We start from the raw sequence: 10,632 nt of genomic DNA, 5'->3' as shown, positions 1-10,632 counted from the left end.
TTCGTACGGATACATGTCCTCATAGGACTTTTGGAATTCGGCGTTCATTGTGGCTATCATGATGCAATGAACCTTCGTTGCATCACATTCATGAGTCTCAAAAGCAGTCATTTGAGCCGGAGTAATGATTTCTGTGTTGATCTTCTCGAGCTTCTCATCGAGGACATACTCATTGTCCTCGTAGCGAGCAATTGTGCGAATGTATCTTATCCATTCGCTAAAGTTCGTCCCATTGAAAGTCACCTTTTGACAAAGGCTCATCAATGTAAACGAACTAGCAGCAGCGTTGTTCGCGTTCGACGTCTACAAATAGAAAGGACAAAGATAGGTTAGAATTTGAATCCTAATTATCACCCAATAAGAAAATTAGGGTTAGGATCAAACAACAATATTTATATATTAGAAAAGGGATGCCGTAATTTAACATGCAAACAATTTGAAGGTAAGTGAATGACGATTCACTAATTCTCCACCATGAAAATATAACTTTAAATTCTAAATGTATTGAGAATTCCTAGGTTTGGATGAGACTAATTGAAACTTTTCAATGACATGTTTAAATCTCGATATGCCCCTCTCGTTTGTGACTAGGATATCGAGGATCACAAAGTGGGTGTGAATTACCATGCAAATTCACATGGTGCCTTCATTGTGACAATCACCTATTGGATGTGCCGGTAAACCACACATGCTCCATTGAACTATGATAAACAATGAATCACCCTTTGCCACCTTTGCTTAGAACCAATTAGTGTGCCGGTAAACCACACACGCTCCACTAACTTCTCAGCAAGGGTGCAAAGTGTAATTTCATGGGATTGCATCAATTCACTTTTCCTAAAGTAACTAGGATTGGGAAATTTTGAAAAACATGTAGTTACTTTGTATTTCATATTATACTTTTAATGAAGAGATGTGGTTGCCCTATCCTACCCGTTCGGCTAACGACCCTCCACCGATCAAGCAAGCGGTGGGTGTGAGTGTACACCCATTAAGAGCCATTTTATAGGCAGCAACCTTATACCTACCTTACAGACCGGCTTCGTGAATGAGGCCTACTAACGGTAAGACTAGCATTTTAATCATACATATATATACATACATATATATATATATATATATATATATATATATATATAGAGCAATGTTTATAGTGAACTAGCATATCTAACCATACATGATATGCAACTATAAACACAATGGGACTAAATAACTCTGAACAAAACAAAAATTTCACACTTTTGTGTGCATATTAGGGATAAATAACTACCCAGCTTCTGGAGGAAATTGAACACTATGATTCAACCTGGGCAGTTATGTAGTCATATTAGGGATAAATAAAGACTGATCAACTATATTTATTCATAATATGACCAACATGTGTTCGGGAGTAACCATAGCGGGAAATGTATCCAAAAGCCTACCCCACTCTCCAAATAACTCTAAGGAATCTGAACACAATTAAGTAAAAACACTATAAGAGTAATTAAATACTCTACAAATGCAATCAAAGCTACTATGAGAGAAATTAACAATACTATGAGGATTATTAAAATATGACTTATATATGCACTCTCGTGTAGTCAGTATGACTGGTTTCCACCACCACAGAGATCCTTATTTTTCGTACGAGGGAAATAATGGATGGCTATAGGAACCTGAAGAGGACCCTGAGGAAGAGGAAGAGGAAATTGAAGAAAGACCTGTGGAGCATGTGGCAAACAACGGAGAAGAAGAGCCTAGTGACGAAAATAATGATGATTCGGACGCAGAGTCCATAGTCATCAACCCACCATACTTAGTAAGGGTGCCAGCTCACCAAATGGGCCCTAGTGGCCATAAACCTCCCTGGGGTATCGATATTTGGAGGTAGAGCAGACAGCAGGGACAACGACGCCCGTATGGCATGGCACGTGAGTTCTTTGAATTGAGGGATGGAGGACCGACTGATCATGCATTTCCAGTCGTAGTGAGACGATTGAGGGATACTGGCGATTTTGCTCAGAGGACCACCGATCAGATGCACCAGATGCAGACTAAGGTTGAGTGGGCGGAACAGGAAATGCGGGAGGCTATTTAAGAGTTACACATGAGGTAGGTGAGGTGGGAGAATCGACTCTAGTATGCGGAGCAACAGGTGACTCACCTTCAGGGAGCATCCACTTCCTCGGCATCATGCCCTGGCCCATCCCACCATGATTAGGACCAACTGTATTTTCTATCAGTATTATGATATGTGAGATATGTTATGTACAATCGACTCTATGTTTAAGTAATTACACTGCTCATATGGCCGTCATGCTTTCGGATTTTATATTTCTGTGTATTGTATGCCTTTTGGCAAATTTTCATGTATCAAAACTATTAGTATTAATGAAAATGCTCTGTGTGTTGCCATGACATTGTTATCTGCTATGTGTTTTACTTCCTTGTTTTATGTCAGTGCGTGAAATTACTTAAGTACATGCTATACACCTAGTCTATAGGATCATAAATTCATAGAAACCATAGACACTCAACATCTTTCCATTCCATGACAGAAGGATGCCTCAACGACCCACCCATGGAAACCCCAAGCCGTCCCCTCCAGAAATTAACTCGGTTGCATTCCAGGCAGCAGTGTCCGCTGCGGTCACGGTAGCACTTGCACATATTCGCAATGGAAACAACAGAGAAGGCAACAGACAGGGAACTGGAAGTACAAATCAAGGAACAAATCATGGAACCGCACGAACATGCATCTACAAGGATTTCACCAACGCCAAACCTCGGACCTTTAATGGGACCAGAGGTTTTATAGCCCTGAAGAGATGTATTGAGAAGGTAGAGTCTATTTTTGAAATCTGTGGATGTCTAGATGAGTGTAAAGTCAAGTTTGAAGCCTGCACGTTCATCGACCAAGCTCTATCCTCGTGAAATGGCCACATATAGGCCATGATACTCCCAATGGCTAACGTGATGCCCTGGGAAGATCGCGAAGGGGATGATTTTATCAAAATACTGTCCTAGAGGCGATATACAAAAGATGGAGCAAGAGTTGTGGAACCTTACTGTTCAAAACTCCAATATCGACGCATACATATCCCGGTTCAGTGAGTTATCCCTTCTGTGTCCCGGAATGATCACCTCAGAAGAGAAAAATATCGAATAGTTTATTTGGGGACTGACTGAACCCATCCAAGGTAATGTCATTGCGGCAAACCCTAAGACATTTGATAACGCCACGAGACTGACAAGGAAACTGTACGATCATGGCAATACGAAGGGTGCCAAGACAGTGGAGACAGAGGGTAAGAACGAGACTGATACGGAAGCCTCTCAATAGGCTCTGGTAGTCCTTTGGGTGGCTGCACACCCATTTGAATCAACCATCCAATACCACTCAGACACAGGTGGTGTGTCTGCTTCACCGCAACGTGGAAATTCACCCCCAGGTCAATCCCAAGGGGATGGAACTAGCTCCTACCCTAAGATCTCCAGGGCTTCCCATCTACATTTCTTTTCCCAAGAGGAGTTGGACTCCATACTTTTTTTTGTTACCCAAACACTTCAAACAACTTCCCAACCACAAGGTGAATCCTCAGCCTTTTTCCTGAACTGAGTCAGACCAGACTTGACCCTAGGTCAAGGAGATCGAGGAAAGTCATGAAATCCTACTCTGCTTACATCTGTAACATGTAGTTTAGGCACGGTGAGAACCAACGTGCAAGGACCGTGAACCCGCAGGACACCTTGGTGCGATACCAAGGAATTGAAGAAATTGACCTCAATGACACATGGATTCAGTATCAACCATCAAATGAAGTCGAATCCAAGAAATATGCCGCTTTCTGTAGGGCATTCGAAGCAAGAAAGGCACGACAAAAAAAGCAGTTTCAACTGAAACAACAAGAAATACAGTCTATAGCGAAGTATTGGGCTGACGCAATCAATAATGCCAATACCGTATCTACTATCTGCAAAGTTCAAGCATTGATGGACAACATGGCTGATAGAATCCGCAAAGCTCAAGATGCGACTGCTGATCAAACTCCTTTAAAGCCCCCTCCATCTCCAACTGTCAAAGACTCTCAAGATGCAAGCACCGAAATAGAAGTCATCTCTGCTCCCACCTTTTGTTTTGATGATGTTGAGCTACATGAGGTTAATCAGTGCAGTCCTTCCGATGATGACCTCATGATGTTTCATGAAGAAGAGGAATCGAGTGGTTCTTAACACTCAAACTCTAAGCACAAGGAGAAAAAGAAAAATAAGAAGATGGCCATTTCAAGAAAAGAATTCTTAAGTATACAATCCAAAGTAGATCAAATTCTTGTCGCAACCAAGTCAACTCAACCTCAATCAGAAGACCATCTGATACCGCAGTCCTTGAAAGAAAGGATTGAAAGATTGGAGACTAGGGAACGTCTAGCGACTGAGAGCATTTCTCTCAAAGTAGAAATGGGAATACGGTCTCTCGACAACAATCGCCAAGCAGATCACAAGGAATTCATGGCTGCTGCGGAGCGCCTCATCTCCGAGTTATCCGTAATCAAAGACAATCTGCAAACAACCATTGCAGACCAATCCTCTCTTTCCCAGGAACTGATGGCTGAGACTCACACTGCTTATGAGTTTACTATCTCAGTCCTTCATGCAACCATAAATAGACTCCAACGATCCCTATCTTCAAATTTCCATGGTCATAAATTCTCCAACTGACAAAGGAGATTCATTGGCTAGTCTTCAACACCACCATTCCCGATAATCAGCAACGGGCTGATGTTCTTAAAGCTCACTTTCAGGAGGTGTGTGCCAAGGTCGATGGTCTCAAACAATGGCTTGAGGAGGCTTCGGGTCTGAACTCCTCAAGAGGGGGAAGTAAAGAAGACCATCATGAATAAGAACACTATGAAAAAGATCATCAATCCAACAATGCTTCTCAGAAAATTCCTTCACCGCAACCATCTCCTCACAAGAGTCCAAGCAATCAGTCTCCTCCACAACAACAAAAAAATCGTTCCCTTTCCTGAATGACCCGCTACTCCCCCTCATTTCAAGAATCTAGCGGATCACATGTCATCTCCAAGCTCAAATGACTCTCCCGTCACCAAACAGAAGAAAGCTGACTGGAAAGCAGCTAAACTTGTTGAGCTCATATGGAGAGAATGCAGTTTCGACACTATCATGGATGAATCCTTAATAAACTCTTGGATCAATCCGCAGCACAGACTGGTGGACGATGAATACAAACCATATCTCACCTATGCTGAACCCCCTTCTGATGGCTACTGGGATGTTCCAATCTCCCCAAATGCTAAATACTTCACAGTATTTGAGCAGTTTGACCGTAGCATACCAGATTACAAAAGACTGCCCATGGAATTCGAGAGACTCAATCGATTCTATGCCAAACATGCCTCTCCTATAGAGAAAATCTAGTCTAACGATAGACCATCAGCAGTCAAGAACTTCAAGCCCTGGAAATTCATGAAGGCTGACTTCGTCCTGTACACACTCACAAGAAGGAATCAGGACTATGTCTGCACCCAAGCTGACTTCCCCTGTATGAACACAGAAGAATCTTTCTTATGGAAAAGGTGTTCCAAAACAAGTGTGAAAAGTATCCTAAAATTAAGATAGCACTTGAAAGGGCAAGCATTTTTATGAAGGAAACCATCTGCGACTTCGCAAAGATTCATGCGGACATCCACCCAACCATTGCCAAGAAGTTCGATCTACCACCACTAGATCCTGCACCAATGCCTATCGAAGGTTATCAAGAAAGATCCCTAGGTGCAACAAACTTCCCTGAATTTGGATTCATCTTTAAAAGGAAGATCGGTCAGGTCAAATACTTGATTCCCATGACCTCCATGAATCGTCTTTCAAAGAAGCCACTTGAAATCTGGCGAACCGCAGTAGAAAAATCAAAACACACGACTGCCGAAGTCAAGTTCGAGATTTTAAGAAGAATCACCTGGTTGAAAAATATCAAGAAGTTTTAGTGGATTCTGATCAAGTTCCTTAAACTTGATAAGTAAAGAAAAAGTTTTGGTGGAAAATACCGCAGCCCACAAGGATCCGTAGTTAAGCTCTCATCAACAGCCTCATCCGAAGTCATCTATCCAACCACAGTTTTACTTACTTTACTTACTTTAATTTTATCTATCTTTTCTGAAATACTCTCTATTATCTAGTATGCCTTGCATGGCTACTCTTAGAGAGTGGATCAAATGCAATTCTTGAGACTCTATATATAGAGCTTACTCCTTTAATCAATCTTACACATCCATTAATCTGAAGTATCTTGAAGTATATCAATTACATTTCTCTTATGCATCTCATATCTTTCTTACTATCTAATCCTCTCGAACCTAACTGATAATTACTTTTCGTTGGAGCAAGTCATTCGTGACTTTATCACTAAGCTTGATCTCACTCACTAACTTGTTTTCAATGTATTCCATGTTATGAATCAACTTATATATTTACTTGATATATCACCTGCTGTCATTTATACATCCTTATGTTTCCGCAACTAACAATCTAACTATCTGACTCATTAACTTATTATTGTTGAGCTTTTAGATCCTTTGAGATTAAAAAATTCCGCAACTATACTTGTTCTAACGTTTGTTCAAGTGTGTCTCATGTTTTTCTCTCAACAAAAGCAGAAAAAGAAAACACCTAATGTAAATGAAGAATGTAATTATGTAATTTACTTGTAGAAGAAGAGAATAGAACGAGACGTTTGGGAGAGTCGATCAATAAATAATTTCAACGCTATTTTTTCTCTCTACCCATTACTTGAGTTGCTGCTTTGATAAAGATTTGATTTGGATAATCAAAGAATAAAAAATCAGTGAATAAATCAAATGGAAAATTTATGTGAAGAATCGTAAATCAGTAGCATTTAAAGGAAGAATTGCAAGCAATCAAGAAGTAGAAAAATCAGAAATCAAATAAACTTATGTTAGTGGCAGAGACCAACCTTCAAACCATTGATTCAGTAGTTGGACTTCACCACTGAATTACAAAATCAACTTGAATGGTGGTTCAATTTTGATGTCGGTTGTGATTTTTGGAGCGTGAAGATGAATTCCAGAGAAAAGAATCGGCTAGGGTTTTTTTTCAACAGATTTTTACTTTGACATCCCATACTTAAAAAAATAATAAACATATTAATTATCTACCATAATTAAATATGCAAAGATTACTATAATACCCTTAAATTATTTATTTAATTGTTTATTTTTTTTACCAAAATTCTTATTAGTGTATTCATGCACACAATAGTTGCTAGAATCATTTGAACCTAGCTCTCTCTCTCTCTCTCTCTCTCTCTCTCTCTCTATATATATATATATATATATATATATATATATATATATATATATATATATATATATATATATATATATATATATATATATATATATATATATAACAATAAAGGAGGGAAACCAATAGTCGAATCATAAGCCATATCTGGTCTAGGCCTAATTTTGTGTTTAGCCTGGTGGCCAGGTTCAACTGGTGGGCAAGAAATGGACCATGATTGAATACTTTTAATAACTCGTTACTAATTAGGTTATGGAGTTGGGCTTATCATTTGGGAAATTTATTGCTAACATAGTAACAAATTAAATACACATATATTAATTATTTCTTTTTTATTTATTAACAATACTTGTTGTGAGACACATGTACTAGATGGGTTAATTACAAAAAAAAAGTTAATTATAAATGTCAAAATATTTGAGATCTTTGAATTTATAAGAAAATAAAAAAAAAATAATAAATTATTATAATATAAATGTTTTTTGTGTTTTAAATTTAAATAAATAAAAGAAAACTAATGAACTCAAATTTTCAGAATTTTAAATTAAATGGTAAGTTCATTAATGAAATTGAGACTCATTAATTATATGGGATAATTTAAATATATATATATATATACATATATATATATATATATATATATATATATATATATATATATATATATATATATATATATATAAAGGTTATAATATTTGAGAATTTTGAATTGATAAGAAAATAAAAGAATAATGATTTATTATAATGTAAATGTTTTTTTATCTTTTGAATTTAAACAAACAATTTAAATAAAGAAAAAAAATAATAGCTTTAGTTTTAGGAATTTTGAAATTAAAAAGTACGTTTATTAGTGAAATTAATATCCCTTTATTAGTACATTATTGCAATTATTACATTAACATATTACATGTAATTTAACAAAATAGAAAAAAAAACTCATAAAATAACATGTGAACAAAAAAAATAATTCAAAATAACCATAAAATTACATTCGGCAAAATTGAATTAGAGTTTGACAAATGACAAAAGAATACCTTTATTTATTAGAAATGATTAATTTTAATTGGAAAACTAATATTCTTTATTTTTATTAAATTTGGATTTTGGAATGATAATCAATCCTTTAGATAATTTAATGTAGGAATATCCATGATTGGAACAATATATTTGACCATTTTTATTAGCATTTATGACAATTTAATTATGATAGAAGATATGACGCCTATATATATGACGCATAAGAGATTACTTTATTGCATATTAAAACTAATTCCTTTGATTTTGCTTTTAAAACGATCGCTTAAAAGATGGAGCAAAATTTGAAGATGGTGTTCATGGTCATGTTATTGCTTTCCATGTCTGGTAAGTAATCTTTTGTTTGTCTCAATAGCTAGCACTCTAATTACCATCATCTTCCCTGTTTATCTCTAATGGAATATACTTTAATTTTCAGGTTTGTTTATCTCATCGGTTTTGGCTGACAAAGGCTCGTTAATGTCCAACGAATCGTGTGGTCCCAATGGAACGCCATGTGAAAGAATGTGTCGAGTTGGCTTTCCTAGATGTTGTAATGATGTTTGCGAGTGTTATCCTTGCAATTAATTTTAATATTATATTTAATATCATAAACATAAAAGGATGGTGTCCAAATGTGTTTGTTCCCAAAAAAATCTATGAAATATAAAATTCATCCTGCGAAGGGATTTATTATTATTATTATTATTACTAGTTGTGAGACCCGTATATTATACAGGTTAATTAAAACAAAATGTTAATATAAACGATTAAATGGAAATTTTATTTGAATTTGAAATTTAAAATAATTGAAAATTATGAGAAAAAACATGCATAAAACAAATAAATTAAAATTATGTGTTTAGTTATCATATTTGTGTACTAAACGGGTAATTAAAATTATGCAAATGGCCATATAACATCTTAATTTAGCAAGATTCGATATTCATCCAAACATCCAAATCTAGTCCTGTGGTCCATTTTGGGCAAGGAAATAATGAAATAATTTGCGGAAGAAGTTCAAAAATTTGTAAAAAACAACAAGAGAACTCAATTTTAATTCCATTATATCAAACTAAAGGAGGGTCAAGATTTGAAGTAATAAAAAATTTAGTACTTTTTTACGCATGAATAAAGGAAAACAGAATGTTTACTCAACGTGAGCCTGAGATAAATTAAAATCCCTTGATTTTCTATGAACTCTCTCTCCTCTCTCTCTCCTTTCCAACACACACATACATTCGCATGCCCTACCCTATCAAACTTCCCAGAAGCAAGACGCCAATGTCTCCCTTTGTAGCCGGAGGTCAGCCGATCACACTCACATAGATCAGGTCCCTGAAGTCTGTTTCTCATCGCAGTAAGCTGCCCCATTCACTAATCACTGCATTCGATTATGTCTCGTTTTCTCTCTTCTAGTGAAATTAAGTCGGTCTTTAAAAGTTGTTGAACAAGTACCAAGTATTTGAAAATTGAATTACATGAGACTTGAAGAAAGTCAAAGTGATATTGAACACAATTGGCACTAAAATTCATCTCTTATTCAAGAAGGATCAGCTAATTTATAGCCATTACATCGAACAATATCGAAAGAGAAAAAGGAAAACAGGAGCTAAGAACAGAACAACTTCAATGGTTTAGTAATGACATAATCCAACTATTTTTCAGACCTGCAAAATTCAAGCTTCACAACTTGTTGATTCACCAAGTCGTTGTGATAGTGAAATCCAACATGGAAGTGTTTTCTTTTCCAATGTAACACCAGATTCTTTGAGAGTTTATGGTTAAGCTATTGTCACATAAGAGACTTCAATAGTTCCAATTGGTATCTCTTAAAGTTCCTCAAGTAGACCTTTTAACCAAACAAAATTACATGAACATGTTGTGGCCATTTGCATTTTTAGTCTTCTATGTCACAACTATAGTCACTATTTGTATGCACTTGCAGCTTTTCGTTGAGTTTCTTTCCAAAGTGCAACCCAAATATTCTGGTGACTTTCACATATCTTAATACACATTTTGCTGCAGCCATGTGTTCGTCCTTGTGATTTACCATGAATCGGGATACAAAGACTAACCACATACACAAAATAAGGACACGTGATTGTTAGATAAATGAGGCTTCCTACAAGACTCATGTATTTTGTACTATTTTCTTCCTCCCCTAGTGTGTACCAGGGGCAATTGCGCTTGACATAGTGTGATTTCATTTTGATGCATTTCTACACCAAGATAGTATTTCATTTTTCCTTAGTCTGTCATTTCAATCCAACATTTCGTCAACTTCAATCCCCA

At 36.4% G+C, this 10,632-nt stretch overlaps 1 long non-coding RNA gene across 1 annotated transcript; it reads left to right on the top strand.

Moving 5' to 3' along the window:
* The first annotated feature begins 8,575 nt into the window (after nt 1-8,575).
* On the top strand, nt 8,576-9,036 carry LOC111904514 (uncharacterized). The gene is made up of 2 exons (XR_002854569.3): nt 8,576-8,685; nt 8,777-9,036. It is a non-coding gene; the product is annotated as an uncharacterized LOC111904514 (long non-coding RNA).
* Nucleotides 9,037-10,632: the final 1,596 nt, after the last annotated feature.

This window comes from Lactuca sativa, chromosome 8 (assembly GCF_002870075.4).
Source record: "Lactuca sativa cultivar Salinas chromosome 8, Lsat_Salinas_v11, whole genome shotgun sequence".
Taxonomy (NCBI): Eukaryota; Viridiplantae; Streptophyta; class Magnoliopsida; order Asterales; family Asteraceae; genus Lactuca; species Lactuca sativa.
The sequence above is the reverse complement of the archived record's forward strand: the minus strand, read 5'-3'. Positions and strand labels throughout refer to the sequence as shown.